This window comes from Trachemys scripta, chromosome 8, assembly GCF_013100865.1.
Source record: "Trachemys scripta elegans isolate TJP31775 chromosome 8, CAS_Tse_1.0, whole genome shotgun sequence".
In the NCBI taxonomy this organism is placed as follows: domain Eukaryota; kingdom Metazoa; phylum Chordata; order Testudines; family Emydidae; genus Trachemys; species Trachemys scripta.
In genome coordinates this window covers 8,354,272-8,381,328 of record NC_048305.1, presented here as the reverse complement: position 1 = coordinate 8,381,328, position 27,057 = coordinate 8,354,272, and the positions used below count along the sequence as shown (strand labels likewise).

At 45.2% G+C, this 27,057-nt stretch overlaps 1 protein-coding gene across 2 annotated transcripts in view; it reads right to left on the bottom strand.

Moving 5' to 3' along the window:
• RASGEF1C (RasGEF domain family member 1C) overlaps positions 1-18,703 on the bottom strand; it is a 122,398-nt gene extending 103,695 nt beyond the window's left edge. For both annotated transcript variants that reach the window (XR_004646919.1, XM_034779968.1), the window contains exon 1: positions 18,626-18,703. The gene's annotated coding sequence lies outside the window, so the exon portion shown is untranslated. The remainder of the gene's footprint in view (positions 1-18,625) is intronic.
• Between the last annotated feature and the right edge of the window lie 8,354 nt (positions 18,704-27,057).

Below are 27,057 nucleotides of genomic sequence, written 5' to 3'. Positions count from 1 at the left end.
TTCAGACCCCTCCTTAGGGTTCACCTTTGCTGTGATGCCAACAAAACATCTGACAATGGCAAGACAGTTGGTGTGTGGAGATGGCTGCCTATTAGACCAGACGTGTTTCACTGTTATCGCCTCTCTCCATTTGTCGGTCTGCCTCTTGTCTTTTGTCACAACCTAAGCTGGTAAGCTGTTTAGAGAAGAGACTGTCTTTATATTATGTGTGTGTAATGCCAATACTCCTGAGGGATCATCAGCTGCAGGGATCAAACCCGAGAGCTTCTGGGTCATAATGCATGAGCCTCTACTGCCTGCATTAAAAGATCCAGCTCTCTTAGGGCATGCCTACACTTACAGTGCTGCAGCGCGTTTGTACAAGTACCACCAACATGAGTGGCAGAAGCTATGTCAGCAGGAGAAGCTCTCCCGCCGACATAGTGCTGTGCACACTAGCGCTTATGCTGGCATTATTTATGTCACTTGGGGGTAGTGGCATATTCACACCGCTGAGTGACATACGTTTTGCTCACATAAGTGGCAGAGTAGACATAGCCTAAGTCAAGGTGTAGCATTCTCATCAATTGCTATATGGCTTTACAACCACTAGAGAGGGACAGAGCACCAAACCAAATACACATGTACTCTACCTGATCTCATGGGAGCTTGATCCTTGATTGGGGTTTTTTTGTGCTATGGAAATGCAAATATCATCAACTATTACAATTATCATCATCATCATCATCATCATCCAAGTGCAGTATGGAACATGCCACTCCACTCTCCCTCAGAATAAAGGCCACAGCCTGCATTCAACGCCATCTCTTACTGCGACGCTGCACTCTTATTTTTATGGAGGGAAATCATGCACAAGAGAAATGTGAGCTTTTGCATGTATGATCCTTCCTCATTTTAAGGTTCTGAAATTGCTAGTTTTCTTCTCTCACTCCTTTTGGGTCTTTGTCCCACACCCTGGGATGCAGGAGGGGGGGCTCCAGGCTGGGGGGGTGGGGCTGAAAGATTCAGAGTGCAGGAGGGGGCTGTTGGTTGAGGCAGGAGGTTGTGGTGCAGGAGGGGGTACGGGCTCTGGGCTGCAGCCAGGGATGAGGGGTTTGGAGGGAAGAAGGGGGCTCTGGAAATCTCCTACCATCTCTCCTCTAGCTGATGGAGATGTTTGGAAAGACATTCTTTCCAAAGCCTGTCTTTGTTATACAGTGGGAAAAATGAGTGTTTCTACTATCCCTTCAGAAATTAAGACTTTTTTTTTCTGAATATTGTTAAAATAGTATGAAACATCCACGTTTCACAATACACCATTTAAACAAAAACACATTTCTCCAATTGAATAGAAAAAAATAGCGAATCCTTTCTATTTAAACACCATAGTGAATGGACATTTTAAAGACACATACAGAGCATTTTACGGTGGTTTGTAGGAGACAAGAAATGTAAAATTCAGAGTTACTATTGCTCATGGAAATGAGATGGGGTATATTTATTTTATACCATAGCTGACACATCAGAATACATTTTAATCTATACCAATATAAATAAATCAGAGGCTGATTGTCTCTGCATTAGAATGACCATTTCATGCAGAAGTCAGGACGTAGCTGAGAAGTGCATACCCTTTGGAATCCATGCAAAAAATAAAGCTGAATCTAAGGACTGAACCATGCATGAATTCATTACATCAATTCAATACATCATAGCAGGCTGTTGTCATGTAAGAAATACAATGTGGCTGGTCAGAGCAAAGCTCTGACTAAGGTGTTTTTTAAAATCGGAACACAGCTGGGGGGAAAAGTAATCACACTGAGTGACGCTATCTGTTGAATGACAAGCAGAGAGCAGTTCTGAGAACACTGTGCGTGTGAATGTGAATTAATGCATTAGCAAGCTGTCCTGTCATCTGCAGCTCCGCCAGTCACAAAGTTGCTCATTTGCAGAGCAGGATATAACTTGCCATCAGAGAGGAGGAGTTCAATATCCATTAACAACAAGCCCTCCCCCTCATGCTGCTACCAGCAGCAGTGACCACTGTGCTGCATGGGCTTTGTCGGTTTCACCACCTGCTGTGTATGAGCACTGCATTTGGAGACACCCTGGAATACTTCAGGGCTAGTCCTGAGAGTAGGGATTTTCATGCCCTAGGGTACCTCCACACTACCCGCCGGATCGGCGGGTAGCAATCGATCTATCGGGGATCGATTTATCGCGTCTCTTCTAGATGCAACAAACCAATCCCTGAACGAGCTCCCCGTTCTGGAACTCCACCAGAGCGAGACCACGTCTATACTTACCTCTGGGGTCTGGCGGTAAGCAATCGATCTTCTGGGATCGATTTATCGCGTCTTGTCTAGACGCGATAAATCGATCCCGGAAGTGCTCGCCGTCGACACCAGTACTCCTGCTCCGCGAGAGGAGTACGCGGAGTCGATGGGGGAGCCTGCCTGCCGCGTGTGGACCCGCGGTAAGTTCGAACTAAGATACTTCAACTTCAGCTACGTTATTCACGTAGGTGAAGTTGCGTATCTTAGTTCGAAGTGGGGGGTTAGTGTGGACCAGCCCCAAGAGGCAGAAGTGGAGTCGATGGGGGAGCCGCGGCCGTTGATCCCGTGCCGTGAGGACGGGAGCTAAGTCGATCTAAGAAACATCGACTTCAGCTACGCTATTCTCGTAACTGAAGTTGCGTATCTTAGATCGATCCCCTTCCCCCCAGTGTAGTCCAGCTGGGAAACTGAAACAGCTTTTGGGAAATGAAAGTCTAAATTTGGGGTTTGCAGGCCATTGCCAGAAAAATAGGGGTTTCACCTCCTAAACTTACAGGAAGCAATCCCTCCACATGCTCACTGTGTGGCGTGTCCTCTTCAAAAAAGAGCTAAGACTGCTAAGTGAAAGGACAGCATTTGGAGGAGCAGGATTCAGACTAGTGAGAATGTACCGTAACAACGAGACTTACTCAAAATCCTCCCGGCCGGGCAATTCTCTGGTGGGCCCCTGGGCACGAAACTCTTTTGTTGCCAGGTGCTGAGGCTAATGTGATTGATTTTGCTACAGCAGAATTGCTGGACACAGATTTAAGGAGAAAATACAGTGAGAGGTTTGGGACTGGCTGGAAACACAAAAGGGGAAGCAGATGGGTCGACGCTGTTTACTGCGGTGCTCTTTAATGTCACATGCACCCCTTTTTATTTTGAACCAGAACAGCATGGCATATCTGGGGGAAGAGGATGGCATGGACACCCTTTTCTCTCTTCCCCAGCTACCAAAACCACCTTAGGTCCACTCCCATTAGCCCCAACAAAAATAACCTCTGACATCCCCAGCCATGCAGCCATCACTAGTAACTAGATTCACACGTGTAGGGGGTTAAACTTGAAAGATGTTGACTCTGCTTCCGGCATGCAGTGTGTTGTGGAGGGCTTTGGCCCTGTAGACTCTCTATTGGGAGCGCCTGTGTCTGTTCCTGAAGGCTGAGCTCACCTTTCCGCACTCAGGATCAAATCCTGGTACTATTCAAACAACCTGAGCAGCCAAGCCATGCATAGGAGAAGGGGAGCTGGAGAAAGGATTCTTTCCCTCAAAGGCAAAGCCCTAAGAATTCATTAGCACAAACACCTGCTCCCAGTGCCACGCGGGAAAAAAACAGCTGGTCTATCTACATAGCTGTCCATAGGGTCAATCTAAGCAGTCAGTCCTAACAGAGGTATAGTAAGCACTGAAACCCAAAACATGGACCTGAAGCTTCTACTCCAGTGCCAGCAAACACTTGGGAATGTTTATTTGTCTCTAGCGTTTGCCTGATCACATGTGGTATTATTGCTGTTTTCATATCATTCCTATGAAAGTGCCACATTTTTCAGGTGGGGTCATAAAACATGAGGCAGTCTGAACAGCAAATGTTGAAATATTTCCCCACAGCAATATGCAATACTGGGACATAGGGAATATTTACAGCTTTTCATTATTTTATTTTTATAAGCAGTAAACAATCTTTACACTGAAATGATGTCTTACACTGACAGTCTCTGTTTTTGCTTTTCAGAAAAGGAATACTGATGAGTGGTCGGAGAACTGGCAAACGTAACTTGTGAGCACCGACTTCTCTGATCTTTCCAAGGAAAAAAGGTGAGATCTGTTTCTTTCTTAATGAATTTCTGTCTATTCCTCTTTTAAATTGATGTTTCTAAACCAGTTCTTTGATACATTTAATTTTCTGAATGGTACATATCATACACACATTGATTAGAGACAGACTCTGAGCCTTGGAATACAACTTTTCTGCAGTTCTGATGACTCGAAAGGTAATTTCTTGCAATACTTTTGCAAGAAATTGCAATAAGTCAGGCACTTCTAAATCAGAAAGCAAATTTTTCTGCTTACTGGTGCAGGCCTAATGTTTGAAGAAGTTTAGCAACCCTGAAAACATCTATACTTAGATGGCACAGAGCCTTTAGCGGCAGCCTTCTAAGGTAGTGAGATTTCAGACCTTAGAGTCACACCTTTCTGATTACCATTTTGCTATTTTTTCTGCATCAGTTTTGTTATGAACCACTACAATTAGAGACTAATGGTACATAGTGTTAATTTCTAGATGATTAGTTCAGAATGTTCAACACATGTTCAAATTCAAGTGGGAAAGAGCAAGTCTACAATCAGTGTAGGGTGACTTGATGTCCCGATTTTATAGGGACAGTCCCGATTTTGGGGACTTTTTCTTATATAGGCTCCTATTACCCCCCACCCCCATCCCGATTTTTCACATTTGCTGTCTGGTCACCCTAAATCAGTGTAATGGGATACTAAAAGCACAAAATCTCATGACCTGGAAGGGCAAGAAACCAATACTCCAACATTGGATTCCCAGCAATTCCACTTAAGTATTTCACTTTTTCTAGCCCCAGCAGGTCATAAAATACTGGAACCTCAACATTTTCAATATTCCTTTGATCTAGTCACACACTTTTTATGCTGGTCCATTATCAACAGTTAACATCCTGAGCTTGCTGAGTCAAGGTGAAACGTACAATTCAGCCTTTTCTTTACCCCGTTGCAGATGTAGTGTGTCCTTAAATGGTCTCTACTGACAATCACACATGCTTTACCTTTTCTTTATAATGGTTCTGGTTAAGACAGTATGTGTGTTTCTAAATAATTTTGAGCTAGTTGATATCTTTGAAAAAATTAAACAGTTCCCTCCCTCCCCCAAAATACACACAGACAAGAATAAAATACTCTAATAAAGGAGAAAGAAGATGGGTAATATCCACCAGACTGAGCCCCTTGTTGTAATGGTGGAACAGCTCTTGTTTTCTGGCTCAGGATATAAACAAGTTCCAGAGAGTTTTATCGTTCATTGCTAATATTTAACGTAGGGCTCTTCTACTATATTAACAATTTTTTTTTATCTTCAGTATAGCACCTAAGAACCCACTTACAGCTACTCAAAGTCTAGTATGAAACAGTATTGTTGAAAAACTAAATGTCACTTGTAAAAGTGTTGCTTTGATTTTTCTGTGATTAAAGTTACTGGCCAATTCAATACAATGCATAGGTTTCATGGGTGTCAACATGTCTGTATTGTATCCGTGCACAGTTGGATAACTAGTGCACAGTCTCTTTAAAAGGGGCACAAGAAGTGACACTGGTACATGAGTTCTCTGTGAATGTATATGTGCTGAGCTGTGCTGCTGAGAGTAGAGTGTGTATTTTAATGAAAGCCTGGTTAGTTTACCCTGTCCGGTGTGGATCTCTATTCCTGGGAGCAATCTACACCAAGACAGAACAATGTCTTCACTGCAGAGTTAACCTGGGGCTGGGCACCTGGGCTAGCCTAGCCCAGGTGAGAGTATCCACACTGCAAATCCACCCCTGAGCCAGACCAAGTAGTTGTGTCCACACTGATGCTGCACTCATCCATGGAGGGGGGTGCTAAGACTTCTGGGGCACATCCCATGGTTCTTAGTGTTGCACTAAGTGGCACCATTCTATTAATTGTTTTGCAGCATATTGTCCAAGGCAGGGAGCTGTGACCTTTGGTCGTCTGGTATGTTGCCTTGAGAGTTTTGATTTTCTCCCTGCACCGAGGTCGTGTCTGCCAGCTAACTGAAGACATCCTCACAGAACTGCAGATTTCAGATATATCTCCTCTAATTTGGGCTCTTACTGACTTCACACCAGAGGTCCACCCGAACCTTGGCGTCAGTATCTGGCCAGCTGGCAGCACTCTAGGAGGATTTTTCCCATCTCTGTTTAAGTGCTATGGAAGTGCAACAGAAATGTAGCAGGCAAACATGCTGAACCGGTGTGCATAAAGTAATAGGTGACATCGACAGCAGAAGAAGGGAGTAGGCAGAGAGCAAGAAAATATGACCCTGGTGGAGTTTGGGGAAGGCACTGAAGGACTTTCGGCACCTGAGTTAATTCGCCTGCATCCACACTGCAAATTGGTCTGGTTTCCAGCCTGAGTGAAAGTGGAGCCCGGATTCTAGCCTCTCTAGCCAGGCCAGCTAACCCAGATTTAAAGCATGGGTCAGAGGTTTGTGTGTATGGACAGTAGCTGGGCAAGGGGCCACACCTGAATAAGAACCTGGGTTAACTCTGCAGTGAAGACCGACCCTCAGAGAATGGGAAGACCTCCTTGGCCTAGTTCAGCAATCCTAAATCCTGCAGCATCAACTGTACCAAAGGTCCACCCCTATCCCCAGTACAGACCCTGTAATTACTCCGAGACCTGATGCCACAAGACCACATGACAAGCTAACAAAGGGGCAAATCCTCAGCCTGCTGATGTGTGGAACTGGGAGGTTCAGCAGCCCAGGCGGAGTTATAAACAGGCGACAGCATGAAAATTAAATAAATCCACACGACAAACCCAAGCATGAATCTCTCTGTGTGGATTTACATCAAGCCCATCTTCCCCTCTCTGTCAGGATAACTAGACTGCTGTTGGCTGTTTTAAGAACTTGCTTGGAAAATAGCACATCACCCCCGGAGCCATGGTCGCACAGAGGACATAAAACCACAAACCACTGGATGACGTATACCCTAGCCTGGCACAATTCACTTCACATTCATGGAAAGCGAATAAACCATCTGTGGTTTTGTGATGTGTTAAAGCCAATTGTTCAAACCCATCCCCAGCTGGCCCTGAATTTGGCCCGGCGCTCTGACAAAGTGCTCGTTTCCCCAGTGACACACACAGGCCGGTGCAGTGACAGTTTTCACACCTCCTGCACTATCTGGAGGACTCGTGAAGGGGACAGTTCTAGTCGACTCCCGTCAGCCAGTGCATTAGAATGTTGGGGGCTTCACCCAGAGCACACATGTGATGAGGCTGCCGCCCACCTTTCCCCTGGGAGGCTAAACAGGTCTCACCGTTAGACAGTTTTTCTTGCTATGCCATCTACACATTTCCCTTTACTTAATTTCATCCCTTCGTGGCCGCAAAGTGCAAATAGGTTTCTATTACTACGGACATCAAGATGCTCAATGGGACTTTCACTATCAAAAATAGTTGGCATACCGCAGCTGTACCGACACTGATGCATTTGTCATCTCAAGTATAACATTTGCTCCTTAGCATGCATATTATTTTACAGGGTGCAGTTGTCATGCATTTCCTCAATCCCAACAATTTAAAATCCTTTACACTTTCCTCCCTCCATGTGCTCATAAAAGTCACTTGCCACGTGGATTTTTTTTTAAATTGACCCTTTCAAAACATCAAAATCAAAGTTTTTCTAGTGACAGAACCTTAGATTTCTCATTTTAGCTCCTTAAATGCCTATGAATGTGGCAGTATACGATGGGTTGTTTTTCCTTCAACATACAATTAAAAACCATGGGTGTATCTGTACAGTTGAGTGTGAGATGTGATCTGTTCATTCCATTTTGCATATAATTGTAGAGCAACCCATGTGCACAATTAGGCCTATAAAAATGAACCCAGGTATCTTATTAACGGATATTAGAAAGTAGGTACAATTACTTGGCCAACGATGCCGGCAGAACTTTCTCTTTTAAAATACAAACATTCAAAGGGGTATTTACGCTTTGTGGGGGAAACATTCCTACTTTCATTTTCCAAAGCTCAAAAGGCCAGATCAGTTACACCAGTATAAATCCAGAATAACTCCAATGGATAAATAAATCGCTGGACTGATTCTGGATTTACATCAATTTAACTAACACTTTGCAAGAGAAATACTCCTGACGACATGCTCTTCCTCACTATGGCATTTAAACTCCTACTCCAGCCCCTGCTAGACCTGTTGTGTTGATATTTACTGACTTATTGACTCCAAAGCACTTTCGATCAGGACAGTGCTTGCCTCAATATCTCTGCCGAATTTCACTTTTAATGACCTGATCCCATTAATGTCAATGGAAAGACTCGAGAGATGGATGAAGTTGTAGGTGCTTAGGAGTAAACTTTCCCATCTGGCCATGAAAATTAGAAAATCCAAACTGTTTACCCTACCAATTGTATTTTTTCTAGTACAAAAACGCCAGATCTAGGAAAGTTTCCAAGATGTTTTTGTTTTAGAATTCAAATACAATATACAGGGCTTGATTCTCCTCTCGTTCACGCTGGTGTAATTCAGGAATAACTCTCAATGGAGCTCCCTCAGTGCAAAATGGATGAGAGGGGAAGTTAGGTCTATCCTACACCTCACCTAATTTATGCTTTATTTCTATTTTATAATAATAGCCTGGGTTAGACTGTTAGTTAGATGTGCACACTCCCCTAATGGCTGCTAGATTTGTATTTTATGTTTACAGTTGAATTTTATGACTATACTTTGTCATATCACTGTTGTCATTTGTGGTTCCATTTACAGAATGTACCTTACGACTTATGATAATACACAAAACTGTTAGCTCCTAAGAGAGAGTTCCCACATTTATATCTCAAGAGAAAGTTCCCTCTGACAGATGCAATCAGTGACATTTTGTCAAAACTGTCTCTTTGAAACATGTATATTTTTTACAATAGATTCTGTACTCCTGAATATTCATGTTGTGTGGTAATGACAGTGTGGTAAACTCTCCAAAGCATATCAATTTGAAATCAATGACCTTTAAATTACCCAACAACAATAGCAGCATCACACAACGTCTTCCATGTGAAAAGAATCCAAGTTATTTTCATTAGCAAGGCTCACTCTTGGATGTGTGCTTTCCATGTAATCAATCCACTTTTGGAAGGTACTTATTATTAAATAGGGCTTTACTATTAACAACAAATACAAACTATTTAGTAATATCCAGTTGTACTGCAGTGTACAAACTAAACATAGTGTAGATGACTACATACGTTGGTGATTTACTATGCAGTATTGATAAATAAGAAGATTAAAAGCAGAAGACGATAACTTCCTAACTGTATACATCTATTATGTAATCATATCTTATAACCAGTTACTTATTCAAGATATGAAAAGTAAGGAACCTACATTGTATCCGATATTATAAAGAATGTAGTTAGGATAGTAAAGTTAATGTGATTTATGCACATGCTTAACTTTGCTGAACGGGTGGGACCTGAACAAATGCTTAACGTTAAGCAGGTGCTTAAGTGCTTTGCTGAATCAGGGCTTTAAATCACTCAGTCATCTGGTCACAGAATAGTTTTTCCAACAGATGCATTTCAATCTTCACATATGCCTGATCTTTAGTAACCAGGGGATTCAGTATTTGCAGCTGTCTGTGTAGCTTTGATACATTATTTAATACAATATTAATTTAATATTCCAACTATAAATGATCCATATGACTGAAACTTCAGCCCCCATGCTCCCATCTGTACACATGGATAAGAAGGTTCTACCGAGTTCCTGGTCCACAGATTGGGAGGGAGAGAGTTGAGAGGGCCAGGAGGCATCTGCAGATTCTTCCCCACTTCTCTCAAATCCATGGAGCATAGTAATTTATACTTATTTCCCCTTATTGTGTGAAACTTCCCTAAGAGTGGTCCCAGGGGCAGCTATGGATGGGATAGCAGAGTCCCAGTAGCATGACTCCTGTAGGAAGCAAGCATGCTGTCCAGCGATAGCAGGAAACAAAGAAGGGAAGGGCGCAGTCAACAGTCCACTGAGCGGATGCCATTTGCCTCTGGTGGATCCCCCATCCAATAGAAGAATTAGAGGGAAACTCCATATGTGCATACTCATCATTCCGATAATCTGTATTCGGGTATCTCAACATAAAGAAGCACCAGACCTTCAGTTTATAACAATGTAGAACATTGTATCTTCCTGTATATGTGGATTTCTCTTAAACCTGATTTGATTCATATAAGATAAATTGCTATTAATGTTTACCATGGAACATGCTGTCAATACCACACATGCTGTATGAGGTTTATATGACTGCAGATGCAGCACCTACGAACTGGAGTGAGGCAGGAGAGCAGGAACAGATGGGGGTCTGGGATAAGGAGGACAGGAACCAGGAGCAAGCAGGAATGCAGGGCTCAGGTAAGCAGGAAAGGTCCATAGTGGCTGGCAGGCAGGGATTCCTCTCCTTGCTCAGATAACTTCTTTCCTGTGCCTCTTCCCAGCCAATCAGGATATTTTCCCCAGTCAGGAGCTTAAGGAGAAGAGCCATTTGTGAGCTAGCAAATCACTGGTTTCCTTCTCCGGTTGCTCAGGTGAGCTGTGGGATGGTCATTGTGGCCTAAGCATCACCTGGGGACCCATGGGCCCAAGTTTGAGGTCACATGCCTAACTGCAAACATCTTCTTAAGTTCAGTTGAATTCAGTAGGACTTTAAACACATCCCTGAACAGAGATCCTTTCTTGGATCAGGACCATGGTAAGACTCTCAATTCAGTATTTAGAGTTCCTCCTGGAACGTACTGTACAACACCAGTTAGCTGATAAATACTGTTCTCACTGCTGACATCCTTGAGTTGCTGGGGCAGAACCAAGATTATAAACAGAAAGAAATAGTTACATTTCACATGCGTTAAATAAGGAGAAACACGATCAATGTTTGCCAAATGGGAAAGGACAAAATCAGCTGGGGAAACTATGGTGAAGCTTTTAAAATAATGATAGAGGTAGAAGGGAAGTCTCTCTTCAGCCAAATAACCTGGCATGTACTTCTAACAGGAGATAAAAGATTAAAGGACTTTTTTCCCCTTGAAGCAACAGATGAAAAATAAGATGAATAATAATTACTAATGTGTCTATTCAGAAATGCCAGGTGCAGAACTGCAGTAAAGAGCACAAGAACTAGAAGTGCTATTCACTGATGGAGTTTATGATCTAGCAGGCACCACCGAAAGCCCATTGGGTCATTCATAGAACTGGTGGGTTAATTTAGATGAGAAAATGCTCTAAAAAGGTAGAGGTGTGTCCACAGTATTTATAATACCAGTGAACATCAGAGTGCACTGAGCAAGTCAATCTGAAAGTTCATAACTATAGTATGGGCATAATTAAAGGAGGGTGAAAAACAAAATTTCCATCCTGTGGAAAATTCTGAGATTTCAAAATGTGGTTTTGTACCAAACTGGGATGGAAAAGTAGAAATTTTGGAATTTATCATGAAACTAAATATTCCTACATATTTCATTTCAGAAAAGTCTAAATGTTTCATGTTGCCTTTGTTTCAACTTTTATGTTATATAATTTACAACATTATAAATATCTGTGTATTATATAATGTTACTATGATAAAGTCAAAATGAAATGTTTCAATGATATCTCATAAAAATGTCAGTGAAATCAGTATATTCCCACAAAACATTTTGACATAATCAAATCCATATTTTCAGCAGAAAATTGTTCAGTCAGAAAATCTTTGACCAGCTCTAGACAAAAATCTTCATATCAAACACAAAAGGAAAAAGGCACTTCTGGGCATCACAGCTTCCTGGGATTCCAGCAGTTGAAGATCCTGAAGTATCTAAGGATTGTGAATCTTATTGACAGAGTGGGTACAACTCTTTGGTGATGGAGGCAGACCACATGCCTGCCATGCACTCTCTCTAAATGTCAGGTATGCGCATTAGAAAGTGTGAGCAAGGCAAAGCAAATTCTTCTGTGTTTAAAGTTCAGCCATTCTCTTGGTATATATTCCTGGAATGTGCTGAAATAAAGCAAAGGAAAACCATGCAGAGAGGCAGCTCAGAGCCACAAGTGACTTTAGTTAAATGTCAGAACTGGAAACAACCATGGTTTGCTTACCAACCTTTAACACACACACGCCTATTATATACATTTACATGTATATACTGTATACACTGGTCCATATTCTCCAGTATGCTAAGGCCACTTTGCAAGCAGTATAAAGTGGCCTTACGCCAGCCTGAGATCCCAGCTGAGAATTTCCCTTGTACAGAGGAAATCTACGCCGGTGCCAGATATCTCCCCCTTCCCTGCCTAAAGGGGGATAAAGGGACATATCGGGGGCTTGGCTAAGCTGAGCTCTGCTATACCTGATCTTCTGCTGACCTTAGGAACTTTATACCTGTGGCAGAATACAAAAGCAAAACCCTTCCCTCTCTAAGGTGTCCCAGGACCAGGGAGCCCTGAATCAGAGATCACAACCACTCCTTACCTACTACACCTGAGCAAGATTCAGCATGGATAGAAGGTTATCATTTGATAGTATTTTAACATGCTTGTTGATTACCGTTGCAGGCAGAGAGTATTTTGGTTTTGGGCCTGATCCAACGGACGCTGAAGTCAATGGGAGCCTTTTCACTGATTCCAATGGCTGATGGGTCAGGTCAGGCCCTTTGAGAGCATTTCAGAAATATCAAGGAATTTGCTGTTTTAACTGAATGTCACCCCTGATTTCAGCGCAGTTGTGGCGTAGTATTCATAGCACAGGTTTGGGGATAACAACGTCCACGCGTCTCATTAGGAGACTAATTAGTGTTCGTTAAGCACTTTGAAGATGAAAAGCACTAAGCATTAATCAGGAGAGATTTCTGGTCCATACTGACATTATTTGAAATATTCATATTAATTACTCTTTTCATTCAAGGCAGAAGGAGATCCGTTCCCAACATTTAGGGAGAGCAGACTTGACACTGCCAAGGTGCTGAGCACTTGGGCCAGGATGCAGCAAAGCACTTTAGTGCGACTGCTCACATGCGTGAAGTTAATGACAGGGTTAAGTGCCTTGCTGGATCAAGGCCAGAGTGCTTAGCACTTGGCAGGATCGAGCCCTGGAAGCAAAGAATAGCATTTCTCTGTTCTGAAACACAAAGGAAGACCAACGTCAGGACATAAACGAATACGGTACCATCCCAACGAAGCATCAAGTTGGCCGATTTCTGCATTCCTAAAGAAGCCCATCTGCGTGAGGGAGGCACAGGATCAAGTTTACTTAGACAAAATATTTCCACCATAACCAGCCTACCTATAATTTGTCAAGTACAGGGTCCTTATGCAAGGACAGAAGAAGAGCAGAAAGCAGACTGATCTCACCATGCAAATTTAATTTACCCAGGGAAGACTTAGATACTGTGGAGCTGGGCTAGTTTTAAAAGACCCTCTTGGAACATAGGAATTGCCACACTAGATCAAACTAACACAGGTCACCTACTCCAGGATCCCGGCACCAACAGTGGTGATGGGACATTCCAGATGCCTCAGAGGAGGTGCTGTAGACAGTTATGAGATAATACGCTTGGAAGGAGCTCCTCCTAAACATCCACAAAACGGACACATTATCCTCCTGAAAACTTTGCTATGAAGTCTACAAAAACCTTGCCATTGGCTAGGTTGCTGGTATGCGGAAACCACAGCCTCTCATGCCAACCAATATGGTCTTGTTTTCCTTGTACTCTCCCCCATTGATCTGTCTGTATCCATCTGCTAGTCTTTAAGGTGTCACCAGACTCCTTGTTGTTTTTGTAGATACAGACTAACACGGCTACCCCCTGATACTGGTATCCATCTGTTGTCTCTTGTCTTAGACTCTTTGGGGCGAGGACCATCTTTACGTTCTGTGTTTGTACAGCAGAGATATTCTAGAGCTCCTAGGCCTACAGTAATACAATTAAATAATAATAATAACCTGCCCCCCGAAGGAAAGTCTCCTCTTAACCCACAGTAGTTAGACGCTGGCTTAAACCCTGAAGCAGGAGGTTTATATCCCTTTCAAAACTCTTGTTTATTTTCATATTTACAATTCTAACCCGGGATATGCCGGTGATCCATATAAATGTCTAGTCCCTTTTGAATCCTGCTAAACTCTTGGCCTTGTTGATATATTGTGGCAATATGTTCCATGCACTAATTGCGCATTGCATGAAGAAGTATTTCCTGTTGCATCACACCAGCCTGCTGATTGGTCGATTAGTGTCCTGTGTCCTTTAGTATAAACAAATAGTCGGCCTCCAGGTATAATTTTGAAAACTCTCTGCTAACGAAGTATATAAAGCAAAGCCTTAGGCAATTCAAGGACCACTGTAGAGAGCCTGGTTGCTGAAAGATCTGTAAACATTATCCAGATTACACACAACAGTACCACACGCAGCCAGTGATGTGAAAAGCATGAATCACATTCTTACCCAGCTAAACTAACCAAAACTCTAAAGAAGCCTGCTAATTATTTCTAAGGACTTTTAATATTACTGTCCCTAAATTTGATTAAATACCACTCTAAATCCTTTCAACTGAACATCATTAGAGAAAGCCGGCTTGATGGGGCAATAAAAATGTTTTCTGTTTCCCATCGACTAATGGCTCTTCTTCAGTAAAACATGCTATGTTTTAACATCACATAGCGCTCTTCCTCTGTTAAACTGGGGGATTGTGGTATAGAGTTCAATAAGCATATGATCCTCCTCTTTGCTGATCAAATTAAGACTATTTAAAACTCTGTGCTTTCCAAGCACAGCAGGCTCCAATGGAGAAGTGTGAAGATCTCCAACTGTTCTAAACTGACAAGCAGGAAGGGGTGGAATTACATCATTTAAAACCACTGCAAAATGGGAAAGACAGGTTAATGCAGCAGCAAAGGAGAACGTTAAATTTCCCCATCTTCTTTGCAAGGAATGTGTCAGTCCCAGGGCAGAGAATTTTTCCAGTATAAAACTAATACCCTCTAGTGCAGAGGTTCTCAAACTGGTCCGTGGACCACCAGAGGTACACGAGCTCCATTCAGGTGGTCCATGGATAGTTCTCTATAAGATGCGCGCCTGGGCGGCCGCACATGAAAGAATGAAGGGCCACCCACCTAATTAGTAGAGTTGCACAGGCGTGGCTCCACTAATTAGGTGCCTGGACCCTGGATAAGATGCACACGTAAAGTGAGATGGTGGCCTTGAGTGGAAGAGAGAGTAGGTGGGAGGGGGCAGTGGGGTGAGAAGAGGAAGTAGGGGGGATTTGGGGTGTGCAGGGCTGCAGTGGCCAGAGAAAGAGGTGGCCAGAGACCCCCCCCCTTTCCCAGCCCCAGCTTGGGGGCTGCTGCGGTGGAGGAGAGAGGGAGAGATCCCCCTCCTCCCCAGCCCCAGCTCAGGGGCTGCCGTGGCGGGGGAGAGAGGGCACATCCATCACATTAAGAAGGTAAGACTACTGATATTAAAATATGAGTTGTGTGCTTTTATTTGTAGAACAAATTAAGGTTCTTTTTATATTTACCCAAAGCGCTTTACAATAGTTAGCTAACGGTACAAACAACATTAGGAAAGATCAGTAAGTGGTCCGCTGAGACCCTCGGCAATTTTCAATTGGTCCGCAAAAAAAAAAAAGTTTGAGAACCATTGCTCTTGTGCAATTTTATATCGAGTGCTCATTATTTTGAGTTTGATCACTGCCTCTGATGGGGATTCCCTTAGGAGGGGCTCAGAGAGGAAGTTTCCAAGAGGATACAGTCATGGTATTCCTCCCAATTATGTCACAGGGAAACGGGGTTTGACTCCATGCAATAAGCGGTGTGTAAGGCTCTGTTCCAAACCTGTCTGAGCCCCAGGCATCTCTGCACATCCCCGGGGAGCAGCAGAAGGCCAAGGCAATCTGTATGGAGTCCCCATGTCTTCCCAATGATAACAGGCCCCTAGCTCCTTCCCACCATGCAGCACATCTCCTTGGCAGTACGGCTCTAATGGACCTGCACTACCAGGCACTCCCCCTGGCATGACTGCTCCCAGCCTTTCCCCAACCCGGCCCTTTGCTGTATTATTTCTTCCAGGTAACCTCTGTCAAGTCAGCGGGCAAACAATGTATGTGCCTACAACACATCCCACCCCACTCTGGCCTGTCCCCATCCCAACAGACAGCAAATCCAATCCTCACTCCCCCTTCTACGGTCAGATCTCAACCAAAATGAGCTCCTTCCAAGGGGTCTTGGGAAGCGGGAAGAAGGAGGAGGGAGAACAGTACCACGCAGGCTCAAAACACCTCTTCCTGAGCAGGAGAGGGGAGAGCCAGGTGCAGTGAATTTTCTTTGTGTGTGGATCTAGACAGCATGAACTGTCCCACTGTTAGGACCTGGCAGTGCAGGTCCTAGTCAATGGGAGTTTCGTTTGAGTAAGGATTGCAGGATTGGGCCTTTTGTGTCATGCTGGGGTAGGATGGAGTAAGATTATATGATTTAACATAATCAAAAAATGGATCAAATTTTCCTCTTGCTTACACCAGTGTAAATCCAGAGCAATTCCATTTAAATCAATGACTACAGAGTCACTCTGGATTTCCACCAGTATAACAGAATTTGGCCCAAAACGTGTATCCCATGAAGCTATTGCAGTGAAGAAAGTTATAAATATACAAACCTCCTGAGCAGCAGTTTTCTTCACTCCAATGTAGATTTTTCTACTTTAGAATCAATTAAAAAAACCCACACAGACTGCAGAGAAAATGTAAGTGTTAGTATTGTCTTTCCTTGACTACAGACAGCTACGCCACAAAACCTGTATTAAATAACATGGAGTGGCTTAAACCAACAAAGACTTAAAAAGGGTTCAGAAAATATAGTCCAGGAACAAATCGTTCCTGTGCATCTCTCTTTCCTCTCATGCCTTGAACTTCACACTATGCCACTACCTCTTTGAAGCACGGCTGCACGGACTGGATCTTTCACACCATGCATCATAACATCACTGGCTATATCGTTTCAATCTCCAGCACGTAGTATTAAACTGATTACTGGCAAGGTCCACTGCAGCTGCTCCTGTGGGGTGTTAATTAGTACTAGGGATGCGTTCATAGCGTAAAAGGATCTTTGAGAGTCACAAAGATATACAATGAAAAGGTAAATCCAGAGACTGAATTAATAGGAATGTGCATATTACAGCTGTTCTAAACCATGGGTTACTGCATGTGCCTAGCTGGTGATTTTCAGAATCTAACTTGTCCATTTTGAGGGTTTGTTTTAAATAACAGGAGCAAGTCCACCACATTCTATATAGATTAATCTCCTGAAAAAATAGCAATAGTAAATATATAAACCGAGCTGTCTTTCAAACAGCTCCTGAAATGACATTTCCCCAGTGTTTTTCTACAACAGCTGCGTCAATTGAAATCAAATTTAGTTTAAAGAAAATTACTCTCCAGTTGAGATTGTATATGTCAAGATTGAGCCTGAAACAAATGTTTAGAGCTAGGATCCTGGTAGCCCAGGATTCTTAATGGAAATAAAGATAAGCATCAGAGCAAGACTACTGGTTGCTCTGCCAAATCCTCAATACAGGACGTGTGTGCACAGGAGCAAAGAGATAACTGTCTATAAATAAAAGAATATTGCACTGTCAAGTTTTTGGAACTGGAGGTAGAGCAGCAGAGATAAATAAAAACTTTGGTGAAATACCAGCTACTTCCTCGTTAGAAGGCAACACGAGCACCTACAAACTGGAGCCACACATCACTTCGAAGCAGGTGTTTGGGACCCACGGAAAGAAGAAAGCATTTCTAAACACACACCCCTCCAGCCTAATTCAACAACTTCAGTGCTACCGGGACGGATCGCCCCCCACTTTGATTTCACTACATCCAATCAGCCCCTAACCACTGGAGATCCTCCAGTCCCACCCAGTTCTCCGGGATGTCTCACAACCATTCAACTCGGAGGGCAGTTTCATTCCCCTCCAATCTCCCCATCTTTCTCCGGCAACAAATGAGCATCCATCGCATCCCTTTGCTAATCAGCTTCGGGCTGCATCATCAATCGATGGAGGAGTGCGCCAGTAAACACAAAAAGTTTACCTTCCCCACAGGAGTAACGCCAGAAAGCTCCTGAAGGCAGATCTGCCCACACCATGCTGTGAAATGCCCAGCCCGAATGCACGCCTCCCCTCCTGACGGGTTTGCAATCACACATTTAGAAACATGCCCCCAGCCAGGCTAGGAGAACACTACAAGGTGCATTACAACGTATTTTGGTCACGTTCACAGAGGTGCCGTTTTCTAAGCAGACAAGCCATCTTTGCAGCCCTGCCAACGTGCCTTTAAAGCCGAGGACGGGGCAGCTCTCTCCTGCCACGTCTGCAGATGGTTTTGTATTTTTTAAAAAACCCCAAAGAACCAGTGACCGGCTCCAATGAGCCCTGCACCGGGGAGGGCGCTGAGGGGCCGGTGTCAGGGCGAGCCGCAGATGCTCACCGCGCCTCCAGGCAGCGGGACCATCCAGCGGAGAGAGGCGAACACCGGCGCGCCCGGACGCGGCTTGTACTCACCGGAGCTCCGCCCGCGTTATCCCCCGGCTCCAGCCCATCGGAGAGAGCCCCGCGCTGGCTAAATCCCTGGAGCTCGGCCGGCCGCGCTCCCCAGCCCCCTGCGCAGCTCCCCTCCGCAGCCCCGAGAGCCGACGAGGGACCCGCTCGCATCTGCCCGCCCGGTGCCAAGCCGCTGCCGAGTGGCTGCTGCCGGCTCCGCGCCGCGCCTCCCAGCCCAGCGCGCCTGGGGCGCAGCAGCGAGGGCGGAGAGCGCCGCCTGGCCGCCGCGCTGGGGAACGGGGGCGGAGAGGCCGGCGGCGGAGCGGCTTCGCCCCCTCCCCACGCGGCTTCCAAAGGGGGCGCAGAGCGCCGCTTGCTCAGCCCCCAGGCAGCCGGGGGACCCCGCCCCGCCGGCCCCAGCCCGGCCCACCGCCGGGGGGGGGCACTAGGCGCTGGGCAGGAGACAGGTGCAAGCCCTGATTGCACCCCTTGAGCCCTAGTTGCCTGTCAGTCAGCCCCTGCCTGGGGGGCACAGGGTACCTGTCCCACACGGGTGGGAGAGGGGGAGCCCTTGTGCTGGGGGCCTGTGGCTGGGGTAGGAAGCAGCTGCCGGTTTCTTTGGGGAGCAGGGAGTCTGCCCCCCCCCCCGCAGCCGGGGCCCCCACTCCAGTCCAGAGGATTAAAGAGGCAGGAAGCATCTCGTGTGCCAAGGCAGGAAGCAGCTGGGGAAGAGGCTAGGGCAGTACAACTGGTCCCTCATAGAATCATCCGCTCTCTCTTTGGTAATTGGGGCTGGCAGTTGAGCTAATCAACATGGGAGTTTGGCTACTGTGCAGAGTTAGTGGCGCAGGCCCCCGGGCCTTCATCACAACGCAGAACCCCTTGTTGGAGGGGAGGTGCAGGTGTAGGGCATGACAGGCAGGGGAGAGAGACACACTACACTGAAGGTTACAGCTCCTTCTGTGAGCCGCTCCTTGCGGGGATGGGTAATAGAGTTGAAAACCCTGCCCCCTGGCTGGGACTTAGCCCACAAGGCGGTAGAATAATGAGCAGTTTTGTTTTTTTTAAGCTCACATTCTTTTAAAAATATATGGAGGGACAAGAGCAGCCGCCTTCACTTTCCTACGCATTTGCAATAGCTTGAACCGTTCTGGGTAAGGCTAATTTAGTGCTGGAGAAAAGGTTCAGCCCTGAAGCTACCTGTATCTAGAGAACAGAGGGGGCCAGTGCAAGGGGCCCCTATACTCTCCGTCACCTCTGAGCAGGAGGGACTAGCTCAAGGGCTGCACAGATCAGTTCAGTCCCTATTTCCATTCAGGCCTGGATCCCTCTTTAGAGACTGCCAACAAGAGCAGGCCACGTATAGGGTGGAAATGTTAGCAAATGGGCCAGGCCCACTAATTAATTTCAGGTAGGCCAAGCAGCCAACGGAGGGTAATGACTTCTGGGCAGTACTGATCTGGAGCAGATTTATTTCACGTGGTGACAGGGTAAAGTGCTCCAGGTTCTCATTTTCTGAGCTCTGGAGGACCTGCTAAATAATAAAAATTCTCTAGCCACGGGAGAATTCCCCAGCACAGGGCCTGTGCAAACACCAGCGTGTATGGGACAGGGCAGGAGTTCTCATACTGCACATGACTACTGAGAGTCAGGGTCAATGCAGGTTGCAGAGCTACCATGTGGTAGCCGTGGGAGGTGAGGCTGCCTTAAGCAGGGCAATTCCTGGCTGCACTACTCTGGGATAGTGGCCCCTAAGCTACATCTCCTGGAGAAGCCCAGAACTTGAACTTTTACTTAAAAAGTCAGCACTATGTATTGAAGACAGAAGGGAGCCCAATGTCCTCTAATCTAAACCTCACTTATAGTAAGTCACTCTCCCATGGTGTTTACTGGATTTAATGAGAAGATGTACATTGTGATAATTATTCCACACATACACCAGAGGGACAGAAGAAATAACTGGCCTGGGGAGGGTTTGAGTGATCTACACTAATGTGCAATCCTCTGCTTACAGTTCTTGCTGCAGGAAGGAGATGAAATGCTGCTACTGGCCCTGGTGCTGTGCACCTGCCCCTCCATGGCTGTGGGCTTCAGGCTGTGCTCTCTAGGTGGTGGAGGGAAGAGGGCTGTACAAGTGAGGGTCTGCTCTCTCCAGCCCATTCCTCTCTGAATCCCATCATAATGGATGATCCCAGGGAAGCTAACTTTCCACTAGAGCCCGATCCTGTTGTTGTTGTTTTTTTCCCCCCTTCCATTGGAGGATCTTGTCCTTCATTTTTTAATATACCCACTAGAACGAGGATCCTGGAAGCAGGCAGGGTAGAGACAAGGGACCTATAAGTTCCATAAATAGGTTTCTCTGGTTTCTGTTCTACCTTGGCTGAACATTATACCACACTTTCAAAGATGTTCTATTCTAGCTGTCCCTTAATAGGTCCTATCACGTATTGGAAGTGAAAGGCACTATCCCTTGGAAGTGAAAGGCAGGAGAACCTCCCATACAGACACAGTATCAATGATATTGGTCTAGCACCTGATTGTTATTTCCATTTTGCTATGTTTTTAAATTTTGCTTTCTGAAAACACAAAAGCACACAGCCAGTTGATCCTATACTATTAAAAAAAAAGAACAAGAAGTTCCTTTTAGTGCATAATGGAGGGTTTTATGATCATTTGTCAGTTGCAACAAGCATCACACCAGGCTGAAAGGTCCTCAGCTACTTGAACTTTAATTCCTTGTTGCTAGAATAAAAATGGTAATTTTGACTATTACAGTCATCCAAAAAAGTGATCACGCAGTTCTGAACTCTGAGCAGTTCATAACAGCTATTGTATTTTATGAACTGCTAAAGAAAAACCTGTTAAAAGTCACATCATAAATGTGGCATGCTTCCAGGTAGTGAATTATAGATCTTATGCACTCTCCCTGACATACACACAGTTTATACATACAGGAAACATGTTACATGTCATCCCATTACTTAACTATTTTATGTAATGCCTCTATTTTTCTATTAATTTGTATCTGCTCTTTTATTTGTCTGTTACCTACAATATTAACTGAATGTAATAATCTGAATTACAAAAATTACAGTAAAAAAGTGTAGAGCCTGCCTTAAATTGACAAATACAGGAAAGTAATTAATGGTTGGCAATGCTAAACAGTCGTAGCACAGTGCAATGACAGTTAACACAGACGAGAGGAGAGATGAGTGCCTGAGGGCTAAGCAAATATATGGAGATATACCTAGCTCATAGAACTGGAAGGGACCCTGAAAGATCATTGAGTCCAGGCCCCTGCCTTCACTAGCAGGGCCAAGTACTGATTTTGCCCCAGTCCCTAAGTGGCCCTCTCAAGAATTGAGCTCACAACCCTGGGTTTAGCAGGCCAATGCTCAAACTGTATAGCAGTGGTCGGCAACGTTCGGCACGCGGCTCGCCGGGATAAGCACCCTGGCGGGCCGGGCCAGTTTTATTTACCTGCTGACGCGGCAGCTTCGGCTGATCGTGGCCCCTACTGGCCGCGGTTCGCTGTCCCGGGCCAATGGGGGCGGCGAGAAGCCACAGCCAGCACATTGCTCGCCCGCGCCGCTTCTCGCCGCCCCCATTGGCCCGGGACGGCGAACCGTGGCTGTGGTTGGCCGAACCTGCCGCGTCAGCAGGTAAATAAAACTGGCCCGGCCCGCCAGGGTGCTTACCCTGGCGAGCCGTGTGCCGAACGTTGCCGACCCCTGCTGTATAGAATCAGAATTAAAATGGAGTACATTCTTTTCAGATGACATTCTCCATTAGCAACATTGCTGTAAAAAAGGGAATTGTTACATTGTTTGAAAATGTAGATTTTCTGTTCCACAATTTTTTTATTTTTAAATCTGTTGGGAATGTGAGAAAGTTCTCTCAGCCTCAGATCCCCTTCCTCCCTCCTTCCTTTTCCTCCCCCCAAAGGCAAAGAGCCTGGGATGAAGTGGCAGCAATGCAGTTCTGCTCCATTGTTGGGTGATGAAGCAAGAGGGTAGGATTGGTGAAACCTACAGAGTTCATAAGTGCTGTCTATAGAACACTACTCTATGTACGCAGCTAAAAGGAGAATGGGGGGTAGGATAAAGGATTCCTGGCAACGTGAATCCACTATCCATTCTTCTTTGCAGAGTGGAAGTGCAATGGCTGCAGGCCTGGATTTAGTTTTCCCCTAGACCTTTCCCAACACACATCCAGGTTACTTGAGCCGTCTGCTGGGAATAGGGTTTAGCCCTCAGTTGTTGAGCTGCTACGAAGAGGTGGAGGGGAAAGAAGAAAGTGGGTACATGCTGGATTTCATGGGAAGGGTACAGCTCTCTCATAGCTATGTTCCTCAGCCTTGTGGCACCCTGTGTGTTCTAAACTGCAGTGCAGACATCAAACTGTGAAGCCAAGTCTTAATAGCATGCTTTTCCATCAGGGATTCGACCGCATACCTCCCGTTGAGTGAGTTTTGGCATTGTACACCTATGCCTATGTGGAATTACATTACTTTCATCCTGTCCTATTTGATCATCCGGAAATTCATTTTATGCCCTTCCTAGCAGAGTGTCTTGCACAAAACTACATTGAGGAAGCAGCAAAAAGAATGCAAATCAACAGCTCATAGGAAGTTGCAGTCTTGCTTATGATTACGTTATTTAAACATTGATTTCCTCTTCTGTCAGGAACCTGATCTTTTTAAAAATGCTTGCACTGCCCATTGTCTCTGTGACAGACACCAGAGATGTCTATCAATTACACAATTGTCATCCAGTAAGTACTGCGGAGTAATTTGATTCAACGTAATTAGAAATTTTAAGTTGCAGCAAAACATTTTTATTCCTTTTTAACAAGACACCTGTGAGACAGAAGGGAAAAAAAATGAACCACAAACTAGATATGAAATAAACGAAGTGATAACATTGAGATGTTCAGCAAAGTTACACCACATACATATATTAACTGGACAAAAATATACAAAACATTGTAAAAAAAAAGTATTTTCAGAAGTAGTCAGAAATATCCTAGAGCCAATATTTTAGTCCCTTCTTAGTTCTGCATTTTAAAAGCAGCACTTGTTGGTATTAGCATTAAAAGGGATAATCCCCTGGCTTCACACAGCTTTGTGACAGTGATGCTCTAGCATCCCTCCTCCCCACGAAAGGAAGGAGAGAGAATACATGTAGCAATAGAGCAGGGGTCAGCAACCTTTCAGAAGCAGTGTGCTGAGTTTTCATTTATTCACTCTAATTTAAGGTTTCGCGTGCCAGTCATACATTTTAACGTTTTTAGAAGGTCTCTTTCTATAAAAGTCTATAATATATAACTAAACTATTGTATGTAAAGTAAATAAGATGTTTAAAATGTTTAAGAAGCTTCATTTAAAATTAAATTAAATGCAGAGCCCCCTGGACCGGTGGCCAGGACCCGGGCAGTGTGAGTGCCACTTATAATCAGCTCACGTCCCGCCTTCGGCACGCGTGCCACAGGTTGCCTACCCTTGCAATAGAGTATGTTTCCCTGCCTCCGTTCTGTCTCCGCCTCCCTTCCCCCCCGACCCACCCCCTCAAATGAGCTGCCATGGAGGGAGCTCATGCAGAGACTACCCTTTTGGCTGCTCCGTATCCAGCCCTCCCCCCTTACTCAGCACAGCCACATCTGTTTGGCTGCCCCCAAAACGTGGATTTGTCCCTTTGCCATTATCTAAAAGCTAAACACAGTTCTTTTGATGAAGGAAAGAAAGCAAGCTGGCAAAAGGGGATATTTTCATCCTCAGTCTCTGAACCAGCCTAGGCTCAAATATATTCTGTGACAATACTGACTGGCTCCCCGATAATTAGCCCCTAGAAATGGACTGACATAGCTGGCGCGCACACACACACACACACACACACACACACACACACACACACACACACNCACACACACACACACACACACACACACACACACACACACACACACACACACACACACACCCCTTGGTTGTAAAGTCAAGTTTGCAGCAGTTAACAGTATTCTCCCTGGGAGAACTCCACCTGCTGGTTTTGGGTTAATATTAAAACGAATGAGCAATTATCCAATCAGATTGACTTTGTGCACATCAGTTTATTTTATTTGCTTTGTAAATTGGGCCCATCACTGAGGGTACGTCTTCACTACCCGCCGTATCGGCGGGTACCAATCGATTTATCTGGGATTGATATATCGTGTCTCGTTAAGATGCGATATATCGATCCCTGAACGCGCTCACCGTAGACTCTGGAACTCCACCAGAGTGAGCGGCGGTAGCGCAGTTGGCGGGGGAGCCGCGGCTGTCGATCCCGTGCCGTGTGGACCCCAGGTAATTCAATCCAAGATACTTCGACTTCAGCTATGCTATTTGCGTAGCTGAAGTTGCGTATCTTGGATCAATCCCTCCCTCCCCCCAGTGTAGACCAGCCCTAAATCTCTAGCCCTGCGCATAAACATAAACAGAGAAAGACCATATTGACCAGCGCCAATTCAATGCATCCTCTGAGGAAGTTGATGAGGTTTACACTGTGCCCTGAAGGCCATAAACTCATGCTTTGTTAGACCAGCAGGAGGAGTAAATTTCAGTCAAGGGCTCTTCCCCAAGAACTCTCAGCCAGCCACTATCAGAGTCCAGGTCCAAGACTTCAACGCAAAAACAGTTCATTTGATTTCCACTGCTGTGATGGTAGAAAGGACGAGAACAAGCTCTAAGGCAGCCTTTAACCGCAAGCCACATAGGGAATCCATAGATCAAAACACAACACCTTGAACTGCACCCAGAGCAAGAACATTGGATGTTGATGAATGAGTGTGACATATTCTCTGCTAATTATATAGGTAGCTAGGCTGATATGCTGCCCAATTTTTAACAAAGGAATCCATCAACAAATTTTAAGCCATAGTCAGTGAGAGAAGCAATGTTCCCTGGGTAATATACACTCTGCCTACAAAACATCTGACTCCATACTCTTCCTTCTTCAACAACAAACAACCCCTAGTAATTTCATAGCCAATTCCATCAGTCCTACAACCCTGACCCCGTCAATATCTCTTGCCCTACTGTGCTTCTCCCTCCTTAGCATCTCATGGACGATTCCCTCCCTGCTTGGTAGCTATTCCACATAGTGGCAGCAGCAGTGGTGGCAGTTGGGTGGGTTGGTCTGCTGCCTCTGGTGATTTTGGGGTGCATGTAAGGGGGATGGCTCACCTGCAGGAGAATGGGATACAAAAGGAGTTTCTCTGTGTAAACGCTTGTCGTCCCCCCACCCCCAATATTTGTTTCTCTCAATGCACAGTATCTACATGGCAAACACTGGATAGCTTAACACCACAATATTACAATGCTTGCTGGACTGAGGAAATAGGTCTATGGGGGAAAGGGAGGAGTTGGACTGCTTGACAAGTGAAGGATCTTTAGACCTTTGAATCAGAAAAGAGAGCACTTATTGATCCAAGCAGGACAGCTTCTGAGAAATGTGGCATTAGTGAGATAGACACAGAGCAGGATAAGGCCCTTGCTGTTTGCACAGATTCAGTTCAATGGCAAAATTCCTATTGACCTCCACGGTGCTAGAAAATGCCCTGAATGAGGTGGCAAGGCTATATTTTTGGGGGAGCCGAGAACTAGTGTGTTCCTTTGGGACAAGACCGGGGCATAGTTTTGTTGTGACCAATGAGGGTCACAGGCACATTAGTATTTGACCTGGTAGCTTGGAGAAACCACAGCACCGTGACACTCAAGCTACACCTACATTTGGAACCGGCTGTGTCATTCCCAGCACAAGCGGACATACTTTTGTTAGCTCTCATTGAGCTAGCGTAACGCGGACAGACTCCGGTCATCTTGGGCCGGGATCAAACCTGGGACCTCTGGAGCTTAATACATGAGCCTCCCTACTATATGAGCTAAAAGACACATCCCTTAGCCAAGGCTGTAGCAGACTCACTCACTCGCTCATGTAGCTGCCACTAGAGGGAGACAGAGTGCCACACCAAGCAGGCCTGAGTTCCGCTAGCACTAAAAACAATAGCGTAGCCACAACACCATGGGCAGTGGTGAGCTGCGAGAGGGGCTAGCTTCCCTGAATACAAACCTGTCCAGACCCTGCAGGTACATGCTTGGGGCAACTACCCCATGCTGGTTGTGCTACCACAGCTACTATTTTTAGTGCACTAGCTCCAGGAGAGTTAGCATATGTCTAGTCAAGCTGTAACTCACACTCCCAGCGCCAAGTGTAGATGTAGCCGAAATGGCTCCTTGCGGCTGACAGTTATTTTGACAAAGCCCCTAGATAGTCTGTAATGGAAGAACTATTTTCATCTCACGCTGGATCTTTTCTTCACAGATCAGATCCTAATTACTCTCCAGGCTCGGACAATGGTGCGGTTGAGAAGGGTAGAAATGACAAGCTTCAGCTCGGACCACCGAACAAAAGCCT